We start from the raw sequence: 24,547 nt of genomic DNA, 5'->3' as shown, positions 1-24,547 counted from the left end.
TTCTTTCTCAAATCTTCAAACCCTTCATCACCAGCAAGGTCCCCACCATTGCATTTTTGTGCAAGGAACATCCAACTGTCCGGTACCTGAGATTCCTGACCTTCGTGTTCTAATGTAGGTGATGTTTCCAACCACCAATATTTATTCAAACCGTCTCCATTCACCATCGCATCAACATTTTCATCTTTACTAATTTTACTTATTTCATGACTAGCCACAGCAAGGCACTCGTGTGATGATGCTGCCATCTTCTAACTCAACCGTGTTTTTCATGAATCTTGCAACTTCCTTGGGTTCACTGAACCGACTCTGCTCTTTAATATCTTTCCTGTACGATTTCACTCTGACCCATTGTCCTTCTTTGAGCAGCACATCCTTAGTGTTATGTTTAGCTTCAAATTAACTTTTATTCTTCTATGGTGATTTTAAGATGCTTTTCCTTACATCTATAACATCCCACTCCAATTTTCTACTTCTTTTCATCTATCCAGGCTTTATTCTTGAATACGGTACTGTGTCCTGCATCAATCCAAAAGGACTCTCACCAACAGTCTCATGGTGAGTTACCCTGTATGGTTCATTGACACAACATCGATGTAAAAAATATCGATGTAAAAAATACAGACAACAAAAATATCAACTCCTATACTTAAACAGGTAAGTACAAAAATATCGACAAAAAATGTCAATTTGAAAAATATAGATGTATAAAATATTGACTTCTATATAAATATCAAATAAAATAATATATATGAAATATATCAAATATTCAAAATTATTTTAACAAAATAAAATACATTTAATATACATTTTAAAAAAATATAACAAAAAACTTAATAAAAACACACAAACATAATAATTTATACATATATTTACTTTAAAACAATTAATAAACTATTATTTTTAATTATGTTAAAAGTTTAAAATAATGTAAAAAATAACTATATATATATTTTAAAATATGAAAAAACACAAATCTATAAAAATTCAAACATTAAACTTACATTTTACAATACAATCAGTGCAACAATAGAGAAAGTGTTGGATAGCAAAGGGGTAAAAATAACTGTTCCCACTCCAGTGAGTGCAAAAGTAGGGTAAGTGTTGGATAGCGGAGGAATTACATTTATTATTCAAACTCCAGAGAGTGCAACAGTAGGGAAAGTGTTGGATAGCAGAGGGGTAAAAATTATTATTTCCACTGCAGTGAGAGCAATAGTAGGGAAAGTGTTGGATAGCAGTGGAAAAATTACGATACCCACTCCAGTGAGTGCAACAGTAGGAAAAGGGGTGGATAGCGGACGGGTAAAAATTACTATTCCAATTCTATTGAGTGCAACAATAGTGAAAGTGTTGGATAGCGGTGGGGTAAAAATGTATCTTCCCACTCCAAAAAGTGCAACAGTAGGGAAAGTGTTGAATGGCAGAGGGGTAAAAATGACTATTCCCACTCTGGTGAGTGCAACAGTAGGGAAAGTGCTGGATAGCGGAGAGGTAAAAATTACTATCCCCACTCCAGTGAGTGGAACATTAGGGAAAATGCTGGATAGTGGAGGGGTAAAAATTATTATTTCCACTGCAGTGAGAGCAATAGTAGGGAAAGTGTTGGATAGCAGTGGAAAAATTACGATACCCACTCCAGTGAGTGCAACAGTAGGAAAAGGGGTGGATAGCGGACGGGTAAAAATTACTATTCCAATTCTATTGAGTGCAACAATAGTGAAAGTGTTGGATAGCGGTGGGGTAAAAATGTATCTTCCCACTCTGGTGAGTGCAACAGTAGGGAAAGTGCTGGATAGCGGAGAGGTAAAAATTACTATCCCCACTCCAGTGAGTGGAACATTAGGGAAAATGCTGGATAGTGGAGGGGTAAAAATTACTATTGCCACTCCAAAGAGTCCAGCAGTATGGAAAGTGTTGGATCTCATAGGGGTAAAAATACTAATCCAACTCCAGTGAGTGCAACAGTAGGGAAAATGTTTGATAGCAGAGAGGTAAGAATTACTATTCCCACTCCAGTAAGTGCAACATTAGGGAAGGTGTTGGATAGCGGAGGGGTAAAAATGACTATTCCAACTCCAGTGAGTGCAACAGTCGAAAAAGTGTTGGATAGCGGAGGGGCAAAAATTACTATTCCCACTATGGTGAGTGCAACAGTAGGAAAAGTGCTCGATAGCGGAGGGGTAAAAATTACTATTCCCACTCCAGTGAGTGCAGCAGTAGGGAAAATGCTGGATAGCGGAGAGGTAAAAATTACTATTTCCACTCCAGTAAGTGCAACATTAGGGAAGGCGTTGGATAGAGGAGGGGTAAAAATGACTATTCCAACTCCAGTGAGTGCAACATTAGGAAAAGTGTTGGATAGCGGAGAGACAAAAATTACTAATCACACTCAAACAGTTAACACAAAAATAAAAAATATTAAAAATTATAAAAATAAATAAACTGTATTTAAAAAATGAAAAATCAAATATATTAAATATATATAAAAACATTATAATATTAATTACATATGACAAAAACCTACAAATAATAAATAAATTGATAAAAAAATAATTATTTTAAACTAGAAAATATTTACAAACAAAAAAAATAATTAATACATAAATGTATTTATTTTATTTCCTACCCCATAAAACCACACCAATAACAAAACACTTAGTAGACGCTGGGAAACCTTCTCTAATAAAACCTCTTCTAGAAATTTAATGACAGTGCTAGTATCTACTTTACTAACAATCTCTAATTACATCCATCTTGTGAACATGTCAACTAGGACTAAAATGTATTGGCATGGACCATCATGCCATACCTCTGGTTCCATAACGTCCAATGCAATCTCTTCCCATGGCAATCTAGGACATCCTAATGCAGACAGGAGAGGATTCAATGACTTTTGGGATTTGGCAGCCTTGTCACACTCTACACATGCTCTAACAAATCCTTCAATGTCTAAATACACTCTGGTCCACCAGTATAGTGCTTTTATGTTTCTTTTGGTACGGGTGATACCAGGATGCCCTTCATGACCCTTATGAATACCTTTTTCATGCATTTTCTTGGGTGGTATAATTTTCTCTCCACTGTAAATGAACTCTGCATCCACACTCAGTTCATCCTTTACTTCCCAAAAAGCCCGTAATTCTCTTTCCCATTCTCTCTTTCGATCCTCCTTCCATCTATTGACAATTTTCTACCCTCCTTAAAATTTCATCTTCATTATACGCCATATCCCATTCTTCTTTTTGCAAGCTGCCGGTACGTGAAAATATCCTAGCCAAACAATAATCACTCCAAGAGTCCTGATACACTTCTCTGAGCGGTAAGGATAATCTGCTCAGAAAATCTGTAGTCACATTTTTGACCCCAGGTGCATACTGCACTTCATACACAAAATCCTGGAGAATCGTGGATAATCTTCCTTTGCTCGCAGAAGCCCTTGAAAGTCCCTCTGTGGTTAGTAATTAATGGCTTGTGATCTAATCAAAGGGAGAATTTTCTACCCAAATGAATTTACGAAAGTGTTGTATTGGCCAAACACACGCTAGAACCTATCTCTCTATGACTGAATATTTTCCTTCCACGCCCCTCTTGCTATGTGTCTTTTTAAATGCTCTTGATTGGTCTTTCTTTCATTCCCAATTTCGGGTTTCATTTTCATCAGGACATCCCTTTTCCCTTTTTTATGATGCCCTACATGCACAACGGATAACGAAAAGTAAAAGAAATTCAACCAGAACTCAAAAGAAAAAGAAATGGTCCTAAAAAGAAATTCACTAGGCAAGGTTGCTTTCTCTGGACACCACCATTCCCGTAATAAGGACAGTGCCTCCATTTGGCCCCTCAATTCCCGACTGTCTCGGTCCACCCCCTTTCCTTCTTTCTCGAACTGTCTCTTATGTCTCCCCCTCCCTTCACACCCACGTACCAGGAAAGCCGCAACTCTCCTGAGTTGCGGTGGGGGAGTCACGCTTCCCAGGACGACCACCACTCTTCACTCCAGGTTTCTGGAGTGCCGTTGTTTTCGTGAGCTGGTCTTCTTTCTTCGTTATCCCGCATGGCACCTCTGACGACCTCTGTAGAACTGGTCTGGCTCTCCTCTCTCCAAACGCGGCTTGGCTCCACGCTGTTCTTCTCAGCGTCTTCTGGGTGCTGCCCCCTCTTCCTCTCCTCCAATCCGTTTGTCCTCTCCTGGCTCCCCGCCCTACTTTGCAGTTGGCCGTTAGCGTATCTAGTCGTGCCTTCTTCCTTTGTCAGTGGCTCCTCACTGAAGATGTTAACTCTTTATTCTTCTTTTTTACAGAGAAGGATTTGCTGGAGCCGTCCGTCATGCTGGGGAGAAAGAGGTAAGTGAGGGTTAATTCGGGGTATAGGGTTGGGGCTTCTTAGGGGCGATGAATTGAGTTCAAGGAGCGGGCCTTCTCTGTCTTACAGTCTGCTTTTGGGTTCCAAAACAACTTGGTGATATGCAGTGGACTAATCTAATGTGGAAAACCAGCTAGCTTGTCATGAAAGTGAAAGCATTTCATCAATTCTGGGAACCCGAAACTGATCTACTAAAATATAATTTTTCAACCACCTTAAGTCCACACATAGGTGCACATTTCCAATGGATGTTCGGGCTACGACCAATGGAGAAACACATTCAGATGCTTTCACAGGTTCAATTATGTCAGATATTAGTGACTTCTCCAATTCTGTTTTCCCCTCATCTCTGACAATGAGTGGTATATTATGGGCTTTGTGCACCTTGGGTGTGGCTCCCTTTTTGAGTCGTATTTGGTGTGTAAATCATTTGAGTTTTCCCATTGTCCCCTTAAACACTGTGGGGAAACTCTTGTAACACCCATTTCTTAGTGTCTTCACTCTCACATGCTATCAATACCTATTCCGCACTGTTGGGATCTAGTATTATGTGCGGCCTTTTTTTGTCCCTACATTCAAGGACAGAATGCCTGTCTTTGGCAACATATAACTTACAAACAGCATGTCTATCTATGTATCTAAATTCCAATTCTCTGAAGCCTAAGATATTTATCCTCTCATCCGTGTAGCTTTCAGATGAGAGATCCGGCGGTTCCAGCAGGATACCAATATTCTTAATAAAATGTTTTTCCCACACATTCTCCCCTATAATGGTGTAAGAGAACCAGAGTCTGCTGCAAGCTGTAACCTGATTCCCCCTAAAGATACCCAACACATGGTTTTACTAGATCCCTCTCTTGTAATATTTAAAATCACTTTCTAACGATTATGTCCCACACTTGTTTCCTCTTCACTTGCATCTGAGGATTTTTCCTCTTCGCTATCTTTCACACAGACAACCTTGGTACTGGACTTCTACTTGGAATGCTTTCTGCATACCCTGGCGTAATGCCCAATGATACCACAGTCCAGACACTGTGCAAGTTTTGCTGGGCATTTTTCATACTTAGCCGAGTGTGGAAGACTACCACACTGGTAACACACAACATTATAGTTCTCCCTTAATGATGTCCTTGAGACTTCCTTCTCCTTCAACCCATAGTTTGTTCTGCATAGTTTTAATCTTGGTATACATAACAATTTGGTCACGTACCAGTTCATCATGTAGCAAACCAAATCTGCAAGCACTTGCTGGTTTTTTTAGAGCTGAAACGTACTGTTCGATACATTCATGTTTCTCTTGCTTTCTTTGAAAGAAAGCATGTCTGGTGACGGCAATGCACACTGAAGGCGAACAGTGATCATCAAGATCTAAAATAGCAGCTTTGAATACGTCCATTTACCCCCAATCTATCAGGTGTCTGCAATTCATTGTATATACGTAATCCTTCTGGTCCTAGACAATACATAAGGATTTCTTACTTCATATCAGCCATTAATGCATCACCCACATCTTCCAAATTGGCAATAAAATTGAGGAAATATTCCTGACAGTCATTCCATAAAACTGCAGGTTCTCCAGGTGTTGCTAAAAGTGCTTTAGGGCAATTTAAATGTAAAGCTGATCCTCTCCTGCCACCTGATGCTGGAGCACTTTCAGGCATAGACATTACTGCAAAATTTTCACAGTACGGTTGCTTTATGAAAAACAAAATACTGCTACTGTATGCACAAAGTAAAAAGTCAGCACTGTAGTTTTACGCTGTACACATCCTTGCATTAAGCCAAACGCACAAATTTGTAAGTAATAAGCACCTTATTTCCCATTAGTTTGGTGAATCTCCCTTCCCCTCCATAACAAAATAATGACCGCTTCATTGTGTTGACCATTCAAAATCGGGCACTTGATTTACACTGGTGAACTCCCAAAAAATAAGAAAATTTCTGCACGTACATCACTTTTACGAGAACATTGTTCATTGCCTCTGAATGTAAACAACCTGTGCGTGATGCTCCAAGTAAATAATGACATTTGCAGAGAAACATGCTCGAATTAGCATAGAGCGAGGTAGCGTTCTTCAAATTCCCCAAGTGCTTGGAGTCCCATGCTGAGTACTGCCAGGGGTTGGGATACTTCAGTTGGACGCTGTCTAAATACTAAGTGACTCTTAATTTTGGATTCAATAAACTGTAATTAAGGCACCAGTGCCCAAGAGAGGTCAAATGATGTTTGCCAAAAGCTGAACAATTAATCCAAATGGTTTCCTTGCTTTGTTTGTTGAATCCACAAATTCCAAATGCAATGAGCAACGTGCGCAATGCGAACATTCCTGGCAGAGATTGCCAAAATCAAGTAAACTTCAAAATCCCATCTCGTCACCAAAAGATGTAGTGAGCCAACACACCAGGAAGTAGTAGAATAACTCCTCTTATTGGTAAGTAACTCTGTACATACAAGCAGGGCACGAGTCAGGGGTACACGTGGGTGGACGGCGTCCACCCACTATTTTCACCTTGGTGGACGCCGTCCACGATGCCAAGAAGTTGGGCCCTACTCAAAAATATGCTGACATCGTCCTGGTGTAATTTGCAAACACCGGGACACATTCAGCAGCGCCTGCATTTTGTTGTCTGCTTTGATCCGCAACAACGTGCAGGCAGGGAGGGGGCTTTCTTAGTTCAGACTCCTGCTGGGCCCATAACAAAGGCCGAATCTGAGGGGTCATCGGGCCTCCTTTTGTTGGAGTCTCCTGACTGGGAACAGTCAGGAGCCACACACCTAGATGCAAATGCAGCAGAGGGTAAACAAAGGCTCACACCTTGTTAGCACTTCACACATACTTAAAAGAGGCAGCTTTTCACTTTGTTCAGTCCCTGTTTACAAGATATGCATTCACTGTAAGAACGTCAGATGTGTTGGTCTTACTCTGTATTTACACAAAATAAATGTAATTTTTATAGTGCTTACTACCCCTGAGGAGGCGTTGAAATAATTTAAGTACCACTCTTTTTTCTTTTAAAGCACTATGGGCAGAGGAAGTTTACGCTGACAAAGGGCAACACTGTTTTTTGTGTAGCTTACAAAAGTGTGAATCTTCTGCCTAAATCAGGAGTGTTTCCCTATATCGTCGAAATTTGCTTCAATGTACTCATGATAGACATGTTAAACATATATGTGAGGGCTTAAGATCTGATGTCACTTCTTATGATGCCACTTCCTATGATGTCACGCGCCGTGATGTCACGTGCCACGATGTCACGCGCCGTGATGCCACTTGCATACTGATTTACTAGGTTAGTCCCCCCACTTCTTTTTTAGGTCTCGCATAGCGTTGCAGCGCAACGTGCTGTTCGCTTTGCGAGACATGCAGTATACACTATAGTGAGGGGAAGCTCCACCCACTTTCCAGACATATTTTTGATTGGCTTTAATCGTGAATTCCGCATTATGATTGGTTTTTGGTTTGTTGGTCCCGCCTCCTGACGGCCATGTCGTAATTTTTATTCTTCCGAGGCTATCAGCCCCTTTACTTTAAGAACCGTTTTGTTCCCCTGCCTCTCCCCGTTCCCTCCCGCAGTCCGTAACTACTTGGATCACAACCCCCCCACCCCCTCCCGCTCGTGCCTTCTTTAATGCCCGAACTTCCATTGGAAATGCAATAGGTCTCGCGTAAATACGAGCCCTATTGCATTTTCAATGCTTGTTTGTCGTGTGATTGGTGGGTGAATTTGCACTATATTTTGCCTGACCTGTCCTAATCACATGTGCAATATAAACGTCTCTCTTATGCATGTGTGGGGGATGTCTTTCTGTGTCCTCACGAAGTGTTAAAGCCCTTCCGCAATCAACCAGAAATTGCTATATCTCACTTTCTTTTCAAATCAACGCAATGAGGGACATAAGTCAATCATAGCACATAGGTATTAAGAAATGAAATGTGGATCAACTTCAGTGTACCTCTGGAGAGGTCTCTCGACAGAACAGTTGTTGCTTTCAACTTTTCGATGCCTATTTTCGTACTTCTCTAAAATTGGGGCACTGTAACACTGGAACCGTAGATGCCTTCGGAACCTACGTTAGAGACACTGGTTTCATTTCTTTGTTAGAGCTGTTTCCCCTTTGCAAGGCAAATAATTACTTGGACGGTCGGGACTAAAAGGTTTCATAGTATTAGTGTGCCCGTGGGCAGTTGGCATCGCCCCCTCAGTCTGGGTGTCCGATGATGTCAGGGTGTTCGACAAGTAGAGGTTCACGCATTGGAGGAGGCAGCCTGGTGATAATGAAGACCTTCAACCAACCCCACCGGCCAGGCCTGACGCAGTGGGATTGGAATCTGGAGCCCGTCCGCCCTCCACCCTCCACCCTGCACTCCGGGTAGGCGATCCAGGGCTCAGAGAATAGAGGAAAGCAGTGTATGCACTAGTGCGCGGGCAGTGTGTCAGGGGCCAGTTTGTATGGAAAATGGGATGAATGGACCGAGGATCTGTCATCTGACTAGCTGGGAGTTAGCCCTCTTAACTCTCTTTCTTTCTTTCTCTTTTTTAATTCTCTTTCTTTCTTTCCTCTCTCTCTTTCTTTTTTTCTTTCTTTGTCTCTTTCCTCGTTCTGCCTTCCGGTCCATCACGTACCTACTAAATAATTCATGTCCCCACATCTGTGATTACAGAGGGAGCATTCTGGTCACAAAGCCATTGTTAGAACACGGAAGCGCTTCATCACAAAATGAGGCAGTGTTCCCGTATTCATCCTACGGATGTGATATACAATTGTGCAGCATTCATGTCACAAAACGTTGCCACTCTTTAGTGTGGTACAATTATGTATTTTGTATACTACAGTGCCGTGTTACTGTGGTAGGGCTGTAGTCTGTTACATTTCAGTGCATTTTCCACTTTGAAACAATTTAGTTGTGGCACAATATACTGCAGTATTTTGTGTGTTTAATGTGAATGTGGTATTTTGTACTAAAGCATTTTCATGGTAGTGGCGTGGATTTAGTGCATTCTACAGCAGTATTCATTATTGTAATGAGAATTTGCCGTATTATATCGCTGTTTGTTGATTCATCGCGTTATATATTGAGTTATTATCTGAATAATGTGTTGAATTTGGCAAACTTTTATGAGTGTTCCCAAAGATTTGGCACTCTATACAGTATTGCTGCATTACTGTGGTAAGGGTGGCATTTGTTACATCGCCCTCCATTTTTTCTGTGGCTGTGATGCTGATATGGCACACAATATTGTACTATTTTGTAGTACGCCTATTGATTTGCTTTGGTGTAGTGTGTAGTGCTAATATAACATCCTACAACATAGTGCTAATATGACATATTATGGCGGCTTCAGGGAACTCTCCTACACTGTAAGATTGAAGAAATGTCAAAACTGCTGGCACATTCACTGGAGTGCCTAAATCCATCCATCTTGGTGACACATGCAAGGCACCGGCTGTACCAGAACATCCTGGTTCTATATGATGGTCAGCTGAATGGGGCTAGGGACACAGATGAGAGTGAGTTTTGTATTGTCAGTCCTCTGAGTGAAAACACTCTGCTTAAGAGGGTGGTAAATGCACAAGTGCTGCAAGCAGCCCTTGGAGGTGGCTGTAGCTAGCTGGATACTGGGCTCGTAGGCCAGAACTGTGCCCCCACACGAGTTGTTTATATAAACCTACCCCCATCCTACTTACACACTATGCTAGTAGGCAGACTCGGGCCACTTAAAGCACTGGCTCTAACTCTCCCCAAATGCGAGATCGATTGCATTGCAAATGCTTGTTAGGACTTGTGCCCTGACAAGTATGTTAACAGCTGCAGGTCAAACTTCGCAATGCTGCGACATACCATGACAAGGCATAAATACACATTCTAATACTGCATGATACAGTTCTACACTCTGCATTTTCTAACCTTAGTATACATATAATCCCACTACTACAGACTGATTTCACTCGTCACTAAAATTGAATAGTTAAAAATAATTTCCGTTGGGCAGCTCCTCCTATAACAGTGCCATCGAAGTCACGGTTAGCAACCTGCTAAACAACATAGGCTCATAGAATATTCTAAAATGCATGTCTGTTTCAAACCCACAAGAAAAACTTCCTAACGTTTCAGAAGACGACTGGTATATCTGAGATAGACACATAGGACTATGAATTGGCAGTGGAACCCGAGCGAAAGACATCATAACCCTGTTTAAAACGAACATATACTGCGCAAGGCGGAGAGAGCATAGTCTGGGGGAAGGTTCTGTTGCGTGCTCCTTCCGGCCAATAGGAAGCGCGGATGTCGAAAGCTGCGCGCGCACCCTACCTTCTTCAAAGTTCAAGTCTATCTCGACTCCGGCCCCACGGCTCATTCAGTTCCTCGCAGTCACCAAGCGAAAAGCAGTAATGACACCGCGGGCAAAGTAAGAGCCGAGTCCACGGAAGGGGGCGGTGGGCTCGGCAAAGGAGGCACGGCGGGAAGTACGCGAGGCAGGCATGTGTTACAATTATACACGAGGCTAGGTGACCGCGACGTTTAAGTACCACTTTACTGAGGCTAGGGGCGGCGGAGGGTCTATTTGTGGTACCCACTGACCTGTGCCCCGCTGAAACGGGGTCCGTTAAATGTTCAAATTGCGGTTTGTTTTCCACAACCATTGCAGGGGGGTGGGATTCGGTATATTGCGCAGCAGGTCCCTAGTGTGCCCAGCTGGACTTTTTTTTCCAGCTGAGTAAGTAATTAACCATAATCTGTTAATTGAGTAATTTGCGACTGAGAGCTATAACTCTACCCAAACTTTCCGCTGCACACACATTCACGCCACATATTCTTAGCTAAAAGTATTGCCTGGTCTTGAGGTGCCATAGACTTTCTTAGCAACTTAGCTCCGATACAAGTTTATTTATTTGCATATGCATATTTAGCACGGACATTACCCAAAGGTGCCAGAGTGCTTTTCAGGGCAAATATTTAGTTACATAGAAGTTATTGATGGTTTAACATCGACGATGCAACTACAAATAATTACTAAGGATTGAGAATATAAGAAAGTACATCATTACATAAAAACAGAATGTACAAAACCCTTAACAAGTTTTAAGTAATATATGCAGATTGTACGTATGGCTGTGAAAATGAATAGGTAGTATGCACCCGTAGAAAGGGTTCAGGTAGTATAGGGGTCTGTGCCAAAAGTTGATTACATTGTTTTAGCTAAAGTGCCATTGGAAAAGAAGGGCTTTCAAGTCCGTTTTGGAAGGCGTCAGTGAAGTAGTGGTTGGGCGCGGCCCGTGCAGGTAAGAGCGGGGAGACTGGTCGACAGACGATAACGAGGTAAACTTATATTTAAAAAAAAACGAAAGCTAAGTGGTTTTTGTATTTTTAAATATCAGTTTACCTCGTAATCTACTGCCCTGCCTCACTGCGTTTACCCGCCGCATGGGCCACGCATGGTAGAGGTGCGCAGATTTGCAAGTAGTGTATTCCAGATTCATGCTGCTCTTCCCGAGGAGGATTGTGCCGTCAGACGTTTCCTTTTAAAAGACAGGGGTTCAAGATACATTGGTTCAGCGGTCTGGAGCCACTGATAGCTTGAGTTTTTCCGCTAAGTAATGGGGAGTTAATGTGTGCAGGGCTTTTGGGATGATGCAGGCAGTCTTGTAGATAGCTCTTGGTTCAATTGGGAACCCTCAGAGGGTGGTCAGCATGGCGATAATATGGTCATTTTTGGGGAGTGCAGAATTATTTTTTGGAGGGTGGTGATGTGGGTTTTGGGGATAACGGCCAGAAGAAAGTTACATTCAATTAATCAGCGGTTTTTTAAAACGTGCTACTCACCCGTGATGGTCTCAAGGCGCTGGGGGAGGGGGGCATGCAGCTCCGGATCAGGTGAAGAGCCGCGTCTTGAGGCACTTCCTGAAGGTGTGCTGGGTGGAGCATCTGATGCTGACTGGGAGCTCGTTCTATGTCTTTGCTGTGACGTAAGATAAGGCTCTACCACCTGCAATAGTCTATTCTGGAGAGCACTAGTGTATGAGCTGATGGTCTCAAGGTGCTGGGGGGGACCATGCAGCTCCGGATCAGGTGAAGAGCTGGGTCATGAGGCACTTCTGAAGGTGTGCAGGGTGGAGCATCTGATGCTGACTGGGAGCTCGTTTCATGTCTTTGCTGTGACGTAAGAGAAGGCTCTACCACCTGCAGTAGTCTATTCTGGAGAGCACCAGCGTATGAGCAAGAGATTTAAGATCTAGTTCTGGGATGAAACAGTGGATTTCCCACAGACGATGTACTTGGTAGCAAGCTGTAATGAAGAAACGTGCACAAAGTAGGGTTCAAAGCTTTATTCAGCTTAAGTTCTTTCGTCGACGTCCATAACCCAGAAATCACAGTTGGGGTCCAGGAGTGCACATTAGAACCCTGACAACATTCTAAGGAAAGGGTCGTAACGATGAAAGAACGGGGGAGGCGGAAGGGTCCAATGGAAAAGAGAAGGCAGGGAAATACATGGGAGAGAATACAACATATCTCCTTCCCTAGGAAATACAATAACCAATCACTGAAATAATAAGGGATACATAATGGCATAGCTGTGGAGGAAGACAAAAGATAAATAAGGAGAACAGGTTAGTACATTTTGTAATCCTTGTGCCACAAAGGTTTCTTATGATGGTTCCTTAGAAGCTCTTTTTCCTGTTGTGAGCCAGGTTTGTTTATTAGTGCTCTGTATTCCATGCAAGTATTAGAGAAGTCCTCACTGTTATCTTTGACAATCCTGTCAGGACTCCACATTAGGGCATCATCTAGAAGTACGTTTTTGAAAGCCTTACATACCTTCCTTCTCTCTGAAAACTTGGAGGAACCGGAGTATACAGATCTAGGCAATTTTACTCTTACAACATCTTCCTTCCTTCCAAATTTTGATCTTTATTTGCACTCTACTGTTGTACTTGTTTACGTACTTCATTTGATGATCCTGAATTCTTTCCCTTATTTTGTCACGATCTACCTCCTTATCATTGTCGCCAACCAGCCACAAGGGACTTAGTTTAGTGCCTGATTCCCTACCTTTTAAGCGACATCAGTGATGGAGTGAGGGGTAACGAGATAAGAACAAATCATTTAATCCAATGTTTTCTTCATGTTCAGTCCTCTGCCTACGTTGAGTTGAATGCAATGTTTGATCAACCGGTTGACTCTTTCAACTAATCCATTTGTTGTTGAAAAATAGTGCGGTTTGCAAGTGAGTTTCTGAAAATGTATGTAAAAATTAATTCATTCGTGATGAAGTAAATTGGGCACCATTTTACGTTACCAGAGTTTGAGGTACACCTTCAATGCAAAACACTTCTTGTACAAATGTTATAACAGTACTGGTAATGATGTTGTCCACAACTTTGATGACCACCCATTTAGAATGATGCGCTAGTTGTCACAAGGACACTAGGCGCCTATTTAAGGGGAACAGTCTAGGTGTGCTGCCTTGACGTTTTAACGCGCGAACATTGCGCTTTGCTGGCGAGTGGTGTGACTCACGCGCAGAACTGCTGGTGCACTTTTTAATTCTCCCTGTTTTGTAGTTGCTTTCATTTTAATTTAGTGTTTGCCCTGTTCTTAACTTCAGCCCCTGACCTGCACTTTAAATCGGTTGTTCACCGTGTTGGAGCGGGTCCTTTTCCCTGACAGCTCGCGCTCGACGGCCATATTGGGGGAACTCCGGGACGCCTGGCGGCGCCATTTTGGAGGGTGACGCGCTAGTTGTCACAAGGACACTAGGCGCCTATTTTAGACGGGAGATGGCGCGCAGCGGAAACGCGCAGCGGGACCGCCGGACCTCCGCCGGAGTTACGCCTGAGTTCAGCCCGTCTGCGCCCGTCCGCGCTGAGGACGGGCTGCAGGTCGGGCCGGACTCTAGTATTTTCATGCCTTCCACATCAATGAAGAGGTGCTACTTAGTACATGAGCTTTTAGCTCTGAGACCTCCGCCTCGACGCTGTCATCACAGCTGGTCACCAGATGAGCTAACTCGCTACTCCTCCTGTTCACGGTGTCAGGTGGTGCTCTGTCCCTTGGTTTCTGGAGGTAAGGTACGTACTAAATTCCCGTCACCTCCGATTGCCTTGCCCCCAAGAACTGGATTTTTGATTAATGCTCGGTCGCTCATAAAAAATAACATAGCCTTCCATGAATTTGTAAGGGATAGACAGCCCGACTGGGTATTTGTAACTGAAACTTGGGCATCTGCCTCGTCGGGCCATGATCTGGTGTTGGCAATACCAGAGGGTTATACCCTCTATAGACTGGATAGACTGGTACGGAGAGGGGGGGGCTTGGCAATTATCTGCAGGGCCCCACTCCTGTGCTCCACTAAAACACTGTCTGACCCTGCTGACGCCTTTGAGGCCTTATACTTTTGCATAACTTGCTCCCCGACAGAGTCCTTCACCGGTATCCTGGTCTATAGACCACCGGGCCCCAGAACCAGCTTCTGCTCTGAGTTGTTCCATATCCTGGAACCATATTTTGACAAACCTCATTTTTCCATTCTGGGGGATTTCAATTTCCATCTAGACGATGTGGTTTCTAGGGACTCTGCGCAGCTCATTGATGCGTTGGAAGCTTGTGAGTTTACTCAGCGTGTAAAACATCCGACGCACAGGGCTGGCCACATCCTGGACGGGGTGTTTACCAATGATCCTAGACTCTCTGTTGGCTTCCCCCTCCCCTTGGTCTGGTCGGACCACTGTGCGGTACCCCTGGGTCTTTCATTCGCCACCAAGGATCCCCTCGCTGCCACGCCTCGCAACAAAACTTTGAAAAGAGGTTATAGGAATATTAATACGCATGCCCTCGTCCCTTTCCTAAAAGACTGTGGCATTTCCGCTTCAAGAGATGCGGATGGGGCCGCTCAGGAGCTTGTCAACTCCATTACCATTGCGGTTGATACGTTAGCTCCCGCCTCCCTACGCTATGTCGCGCGGCGGAAACCCTCTGCACCCTGGTTTACGGAGCCTCTTAGACTCCTAAGACAATCTTGCAGGACTAAGGAGCGGAATTGGCGTAAGTCATGGGCTCCCTCTGACAGAGAGGATCACAAACGGACATTGCGCGAATACAAATCTCGAGTTATCAAGGAGAAGCAGGAATACTTTTCCAAGTTGACAACTACGCTTCCCTCATCTAAGGAGCTTTTTAAGATTGTGGGCTCTTTGTGCTCGCTTCAGACCCCTGATCCTGTAGTGCCTTCGCAAGAGCTTTGTGACAGTCTCTCAGACTTCTTCTATGATAAAATCTCGGATATCCACTTGGCCCTTTACACTCAGAAGAAGTTGCTCAATGAGCATTCTTTGAATAATATTAAGGCCTCGGAATCTTGGGGGAGAGATCCACTTATCTCTCTTTCCGATTTTCCGCCTCTCTCTCTCTCGAGGATCTTAACTTACTGTTGGATCGGACTAAGTCAGCCTCCCCGGCCGATCCTTGTCCGTTGAAAGTTCTTAAGGACTGCCGGGAATCACTTCTGCCCCCATTACTGGCAGTTATGAACGCGGCCTTGACTCAGGGCTGCTTCCCAATGGTCTGGAAAAAGGCCATAGTGAAACCCCTCTTAAAAAAACCCTCCTTGGATCCGGGAGTGTTGAAGAACTTTAGGCCCATCTCCCTCTTGCCTGCCCCTGCAAAGATGCTTGAAGCCCATTTAAATTCTCACCTTTCCACTTTCCTTGATTCCTCTGGGTTCTTAGATAGTTCACAGCATGGTTTCAGGAAGCTTCATAGTACGGAATCTGCCCTGACTATGGTAGTGGATAACATCCGGCGTAAAGTCGATCTGGGTCAGTCTACGATCCTTGTTCTGCTGGATCTGACTGCAGCATTTGACACCCTGTCTCCCTCCACCCTTACATCTCGGTTGAGGGAGGCAGGGGTTGCTGGACAGGCCCTCAGCCTTCTGGACTCCTTTTTGCACCAGAGAGAGCAAAGAGTTCTGCTGGGGGATTACCTCTCCCCTGCTAAATCTTTGCAATGTGGAGTGCCCCAGGGTTCGGCCTTGAGCCCTACCCTATTTAATCTGTATGTGGCCCCCCTTGCAAGATTAGTAAGATCGCAGGGGATGGAGGTGGTATCCTATGCAGATGACACTCAGATTATGGTGTCCCTTAACCATTCTCTGAGTGTCTCTGCTGCGAACTTTAGGGCCTGCATGCAGATGGTGGCTGAGTGGATGGTGCTCAACTCCTTAAAACTCAATGCCGACAAAACGGAGGTCCTTGTGTTCGGCAAAGAGCAAAACATCTGGTCCAATGAATGGTGGCCTCCTTCCTTAGGAACTTGTCCTATTCCTTCCTCCACGGCTAGGAATCTCGGGGTCATTTTTGACACCTCACTTGCCATGAATAGCCAGACCAACAGAACCGTGGCTACTTGCTGGGGAATCATTAAAGTCCTAAAACGCATTATTAATTACCTATCCCCGCAGGCACGAAAACACAGTCACGGCCCTTGTGGGCACGAGATTAGATTACTGCAATGCACTTTATGCGGAGTCCAATAATTATTTGATACAACGCCTACAGGTAGTACAGAACGCTGCCGCTAGATTTGTCCTAGCACTCCCCAGGGACTCTTCTGCGACGACGGCCAGGAGGAACCTGCATTGGCTCCCTATCAGATTCAGAATCTCTTTCAAGCTCCTCTGTCTCACATACAGAGCCCTGCAGGCTGGCCCCTCAAATGCATTGGGGTCTCTGCTCATTCGATATGTTCCTGGCCGGACTTTGCGTTCTGCAGACGCTAACAAGCTTGTGGTCCCCCGCTCTAAAAAATCCAGATGGGGGAGCAGAGCCTTCTCCACCGTTGCGCCTTTACTCTGGAATGGCCTTCCTCTAGAGATTAAAGCGCTTCCCTCTTTGGCCTTATTTAGGAAAGCGTTAAAAACTTGGTTTTTTATAAAGGCATACCAATAAGCTCTCATGTGGTCCTCCAGTCAGCTTTTATGCTAGGCGCCTTGACGCCCATTGGGCTAAGTCTGCGCGTTACAAGTTCCGTTTCATTCATTCATTCATTCATAATCTACTAGTGTAAATTTGAACCTTCCTCCTAGTCCCTTAGCATTTATGGGACCAATAATGTCCAGAGCCAACTTGTTCCAAGGAACAGGGGGCACATCAACAGCTGAAATGTAACTTTGTACCGCTTGTTTGCTCTTATTGCTGTATGTACAGCTGATACATTGTCTCATGATTATCTCAATCATGGAGTCTATGCCTGGCCACCGATAATGAAGGTTGGTTTTAATCTTGGTCAAACAGCAACCTAAATGGCCTTCATGTGCCAAGATTATGATTTTTTTTTTTTTTTACGCAAACTTTCAGGAGGTACTAATTTGTTTCCCCTATACAAATTTTGGTCATAAATATACAATTAGTTTATCACCTCCCAAAATCCTTTCTCATCATTCTTAAGATCACTACACTTTTTAGGTCTTCCCTTCAAAATGTTCTTTCACATTTGAATCACAAGATCGCTTTTCATACTGTCTTCCCATTCTTGTTTATTTATCCCCTCTGTAATGGCTGCCACCACAAATTCTTCAAAAACCTTTTTTTCCGATTCATTATTTGGTTAGGGAAGTCTAGACGAATCTTATGCCTGATTTCTTGGTCCTGGTATGTACGCAATCTTGAAGTTGAATCCTTCTAACCCAAGGAACTACCTGGAGATTCTAGGTGTGGTTCTTTCAATATTTTTCACTGAAAATACACTAAAGAAAGGCTTGTAGTCAGTTTTTAGAGTGAAAGGAATTCCTCAGACAAACACACGGAAGTGCTTCACTGCCCAATAGCAGGCTAGAGCTTCTCTTTATACTACAGAGTATCGGAATTCAGCTTCAGTCAATGCTCTTTACGCTAACGCTACAATCCTTTCTTCACCATCTACAACTTGGCTAAGGGTCGACCCATGCCTTTAGTTCTGACATCGGTGGTAAGTATAGTGTGTTTGCTGGTGTCAAATTGTCCTAAAAAGGGATATTCACAATAAGGCACTTCAATTTATTAAATGCTTCCTTACAGTATTCACTCCAAACAAATTTATCACCCTTTTTTAACAAATTCTGCAAAGAATGAGTAATGTCAATAAAGTTTTTTCAGAACTTTGACTAATATTCTGATAAACCAAGGAAAGACTTTACTTCTTCCTTGATTTTAGGTTCCGCGGCTGATTTGATCGCTTCCACCAGGTCAACCTTTGGCTTAATACCTTCTCTGGATATAACATGTCCTAAATAAGTGACAGAAATGACCCCCAAGTGGCACTTCTCTCTCTTCAACTTTAGTCCAGCCTCTTTTAACTTCGATAGAACTATTCGGAAGGTCTTGTGTTCATCTTCATTTTTTCCAAAAACTAACAAATTCTCCTTGAAGCACAGTACGTGATCTACCCCTTCCAGAATCTTTTGCATACCTCTTTGGAAAACCGCGGCAGAGGAGGCTAAACCGAACTGCATCCTGCAAAATCTAAATGCGCCGAAAGGTGTAATGAATGATGTTAATGCTCTGCTCGCAGGGTTATTTCTCACTTGATGTTAAACTGAAGATAAATCAATTACTGAGAGAAAAATCAGCTTTACCAACTTGACTCAACATTTCAATAATGTTAGGCAAGAGATGCCTGTCAACCCAAATATTATTTAATTCTCTCAGGTCAATGCATAATCTGATGGCGTTGGTATTGGATTTGGACATAACTATGGGTGCCACCTACTCAGCACATTTGATGGGCTTAATTACTCTTTGACTGATAGGCTTATCCAGTTCGTGTAAGGGGTTCCCTCATCCTTAATGGGACGTTTCTGCATTTATGTACAACAGGTATGGCACAGTTTTTAAATTTTATTCTATGTTGGATCTCTCTAAAACACCCAAGCTTATCTGTGACTACTAAAGGGAACTCAAGCAACCCAATACCACATACGGATATTTCAACAAGCATGACCGGGACTTCTGTTGGAGGGTCTAGTTACATTCCCAAATCTTTTTGATGTGCCCATCCCAGAAGATTAGATCCTTGTCTTGCTATATACTCTTTTCCAACTGTGCATGTATCCTTAAATGTGATCTTCATAATGGCTACACCTTCCAGTGGTATTGGGTCTTTGTTGTACCCTACCGGAATCACATGTGGTTATATGAGAAGACGCATCATCACCAAATTTAGCATGGTGCGTTTTACTATTGATGAAAGTAAAAGGAGAACATGAATCTGTAAAAACTTACACCCTTTGTCCATCCAATCCAATCTCGCACGTAGGTACATTAACCGTGTGTACTTCTCTATTTCCTACCACATCTACTTGGAGGACGTATTTACCTCCTGTCATCTTCACAAGTTTCAATGGCATTAACGGTTCTGCCTGACATGTCTTTGCATACACACGCAAAGTGTCCTTTACGGTTACATTTCCTGCACGTGTCTGTTCTTGCTAAACAATTTACATTATTAGTTGGATGCCCTGTACTTCCACACACGAAGCACTTAAGTCTGTGTTCTGAATTAAACATTTCTTTGTTAGGCTCTTCAAACATATAATTATTCTTTTGACTCTTAATGGCACATACATTTTTTATTTTTCCGCATATTTCATTCACCTCTTGGTCAGTAGTAACGTTCATTTCCCTAATACATTCTGCAGTGTGTTCTACACTTTTTGCGATATCAATAGCATTCTTTAGATCAGAGTACCCACTAATAACCTTTCTTCTATTTTCTTATTATTAGTGCATTGTACTAACTGGTCATGAATGAGGGAATCTGTCAACTCGTTAAATTCACAAGTGTTTGCTAAACCTCTTAAAACTGCTGTGTAATTTCCCACTTAACACGAGAGATGCTGTAAGCTGCTGGACTAACAAGCTCACCTCATGAAATTCTCTTCACCAGTATATAGTACATACTCCTGCTCTGTAAACCAATAATATTTTGCTTCAAGTAGCCAGTCAGGAGTGCATGCTAGCCTATTGGAAAGGCTAAAACATTGAAAAAAGAAATCAACTTTACGAAGAAAGTCTTGTCTAAGACTTTATTGCAGATAAACACCTCACACTGTATAAAGTTAATATTGATTCCTAACGGAACGTCGATGTAGGCATGCTCTTGTCTGGTATGTTGGCAATCTCACCTCATAATTGAAGAGAATGATCCCGCAAGCGGCACTCTCATAATGAACATGCAGAGGTTAGTGACTCCACAGTCCGTCCGTTAGGAAATCTTCTCAAGTAGCAAGTGCGGCGCTACCTTCGATGAACTTCACCCAGGCGGGATCGCACACTCCCTCGAAACATATACTCAGTGCGTCACTTGAGGAAATCTCGTGGTGCAAGTGCAGAACTTCTTGAGGTGAACTCCGCCCAGGCGTGGTTGCACACCCACTGGATATGATTTGTAGGTAGCTACGCCTCCGCTTTGAATTTCTTCCACAAATTGAGCAAATTCCTCCTCGTACGGGGTTTCACTCCAACGAAGATAAGACCGGTAATCCTGTTTCAGTTTCCAGGTCACAGTCGGCTCCCAGAGACGAACGCACAAGGCAAATTGCATGAAGATGATGTTTTAATAATTCTGCTCCACTGCCAAGATACTTCAATTCGACGGTAGCTGGCACAATGTGCTTCGACTGTCTGAATTCTTGTCAATATCTGCGCATCTTCTTTTCTTAAAGACTTAAAATATTGCACACTGCTCCACTGGGTAACACTAGAGGGAATGCTGATACGTTGTCCTCCTCGCAACTAAAATTGATAAAAGTGTAATGAAGAAACGTGCACAAAGTAAGGTTCAAAGCTTTATTCAGCTTAAGTTCCTTTGTCGACATCCATAACCCAGAAATCTCAGTTGGGCTCCGGGAGTGCACATTAGAACTCTGACCACATTTTAAGGAAAAGTCCAGAACAATGAAAGGAGGGGGGAGGCGGAAGGGTCCTATGGAAAAGAGAAGGGAGGGAAATACATCGTTTTTTTCCATGGTACTTATTTGATAATGTAGTTTGAGTCTTTTACCTAGGGTCACCCCCAGAAAATTGGCACTGTCAACAATGGTCAGTTTACTGTTGAAGATGTTGTATGTGTCTATTCAGGATTGCAGTAGAGGTGTTGAATTCGAGGCGGAGATGGGACAAAATTTAGTTTTAAAAGGGTTTAGCTGTAGGTTTTGAGAGGTCATCCAGTTGTGAACAGAATTTAGGCTGGGAGCAAGCTGTGAGATCGTTTTATGAGGTGACCTCTAGATGCAGTTGTCATCTACGCATTGGTGATCGAAGATCCCAGACTACTTAAGGACTCAGAGTGGCGCCATGTCTAGGTTGAAAAGGGTTGAAGCAAGGACAGACTCATTGACCCCTCCCCCCCCCCACAGTCGTGTGGAAAGATGGTCATCAATTTCTACTCGCTGTGATCAGCCCATGAGGAATGAAGCAAACCATTTCAGGCCCATACCATCAATGCCAATTCGATTTTTGAGTGTCTAGTAGAGTGATGGTGGTTGACAGTGTCAAAGGCAGATGATGGGTCGAAAAGGATCAGAAGGCAAAGGTTGTCTGTATCTACAATTCAAAGAGTGTTGTCGACCACCTTTAATAGTGGTTTCTGTGCTGAAGTCCTGATTGAAACCAGATTGGAATTAGTCTTGGAGGTTGTTTTTGATGTGTTGGGTCCCTTTCTCCGCTATACATCTTTAAATGATTTTCAAGAGGAAATGCAGGTTGGAGATCTGGCGGTAGTTGTTGAGTTCTTTGGTGTCTGCAGAGGTTTTTTTTTTGATAGTGGTGAGGTGTTAAGTTTTGAGGCAGTCTGGTAATGTTCCTTGACAGAGAGATTCACCAGTCTTTGCCAGTGTGGAAGCATGAGTGTGAAGGTGTTTTGCGGTGTCACCAAGTAGTTTGAGTTTAAAAAAATGTTTTTTTATTGATATTGAAAGCAGCGACAAAAGCATCAAATCATCATACATCAGCCGTTAAATGCATATGCAAATCACATTTCATCACTATAAATCGATCAGCCTTAAGATTACACATTTTATTAACACAAAGAACGAATTTAATCAAAGCGCTATCATAAAAACACCCAACCTCTGTGTCCTACTCAGAGGTTTTAACTATAAACTGTCCCCACAGATGTGATACAAGTAACATCATACCTACAACAAGTCGGGACTATTGGCTTTGTCAATGGTTATTAGTTGCATAAGATAAATAGGCAGCAACTATGACTTGTTGCATATAATATTGAAAAAGCTTCCACTTAAAGCCCTGGTGACACCACGACCATGTTGCTGCTCCTGCGTTTCAAAAAGAGAAGGGAAACCCAGAGAGAAAATGACTATTTAAAGGATTTCCCTTCCCCTGCAACACTTACTTGGCATGACGTCATGCCGTAACTTCTCCAGCAGCACAAAACAGAGCCCAATAGAGACTCGTTTCGAGGCCTCTTATAAAAAACTGCTGGTGCTCAGCACTGGTGAGACCGGCCCACTTAAAGCCCTAGATGCACATAATATTTGATTCAGAACTCACTTTAAACAAGGAGGGCTGGAATCGGAGTGAATTTCTAGCTTGATTATTTTTTTTTTCCTCGCAATTCCCAGAATCTGTCTGCCCGATTCAGAGCACTCAGTTTTTCAGGTCTCTCCTAGCTTTGCAGCGCATGCGCTGCTTGCTTTGCGAGGCATATGGTATATACTTTAGCAGGGAAGCTTCGCGTAAGCTCCACCCACTCTCCGCCCATCTTTTTATTTGGCTTCCATCCTAAATGGTGCCTTCTGATTGGTTTTCCCTTGTTAGTCCCTCCGAACGTCTATAGCGCAATTTGTGCACATCCGAGGCTATTGGCCGCTTTACTAAACATAATTTTTTTCCTGTGCCCCCTTACGCAGTCCGTGGTTTTTCACCAGCCACTCACCCCTTCCCCCCCCCCCTCTCCCCCCTTCCGTTCTGGCCTTTTTTCACACCCGCACTCCTTTTTAATGCAAGACGTCTCACGTAAATGCGAATCGTATTGCATTGCAAATGCTAGTTTTAAAATAGTGCGCAGGCATTCCGGAAGTGACGTCCCTGGGGTGCCAAAAAATCCTCCTCTGTTGCTCGAAGTCTTGTTACGGCCAAGCCGTTGTGCTGTGTACTTTTATTTGATTAGTTTCACTTTATATCTGTTCTGTTTTTTCAACTGAGAGCAGGCAGGAGAGTTCTCATCACTGGAGAGACAGTCCAGCAATAACACAGTTCTTGGGGACAGCAGCACGGGAGCCGTGCCGCGCCTGCATCTGTGCTGTTCTAAAGCGCCTGCGCACGCAGGAAGCTCCCAGGAGCCGTGTGACCCGGCATGGAGCTCGTCACTCATTATGATCATTACTCAACACCGCTACCTTCAAAGAGGTCTTTGCTGCGAGAGGGCTTTGCTGCGGCTGCTATTGGGGCTCTTGGCGTCTCTGGTTTCTCCACACTGTTCATCCTGCTGAGTTCTGGAGACACCGGTTTAAGTACAGCCAGCCAAGGTAAGCAGATTCCCCAGCCTACGTTAGACTACCAGCTGGCTCCTCTCCTGCGATCAACTCTTGCCACTGGCTGCCTCCAGCATGAACTACAATTTCCATCCTGGGATCCAAGTCCCTTATAGATGGAACTGACTCTTGGTCTGTCCTGCTCACCTGCACTTATCAAAGTCTCCAAGATTCATCTCACCATCTGTCTTCCTTCCATTGTCACATGCTCATGCCAGCAGGTCCCATTCCCATCACAGGATCAGTGTCCATTCTACCGGTTTCCACATCCATCATGCGGCCTGTAGTGGTGAATGCATGTGTCTGGGTACGTTAGTGTTTCTGTATATAAGTGTGTGTGGGGCCTGCAGCGGGGTGTGTGTATTTGTGTGGGTGAGAGTGCACCCAGTTGTTTACTGTGATTATTTATGGTTGTTTATATGTGCGCTCGGGTAGTAACGGGCCTGTGTTCGTGTGTGTGTGTGCACTCAATTGTTTGTGTGGTTGTTCATGTGTGTGCGGGTTGTAAGTCGTGTGTTCGTTTGCAAGGTCCCACTCTGTCTTGGATGTACTTCTCAGGCTTTTTCGCCTTTTCCCGTATTTTGTTCTACCTTGTCCTCGCATCTGTTGTGTATTTTTTTTTTTAAACATGTTCCTTTTTTTTTTT

At 43.4% G+C, this 24,547-nt stretch overlaps 1 pseudogene; it reads left to right on the top strand.

The window, feature by feature from the left end:
• Positions 1–430: 430 nt before the first annotated feature.
• LOC146862076 (alcohol dehydrogenase class-3-like) overlaps positions 431–24,547 on the top strand; it is a 182,776-nt pseudogene continuing 158,659 nt past the window's right edge.

The sequence above is a fragment of the Triturus cristatus genome, chromosome 2_2, assembly GCF_964204655.1.
Source record: "Triturus cristatus chromosome 2_2, aTriCri1.1, whole genome shotgun sequence".
In the NCBI taxonomy this organism is placed as follows: Eukaryota; Metazoa; Chordata; class Amphibia; order Caudata; family Salamandridae; genus Triturus; species Triturus cristatus.
This window is presented reverse-complemented; position numbering and strand designations above follow the sequence as displayed.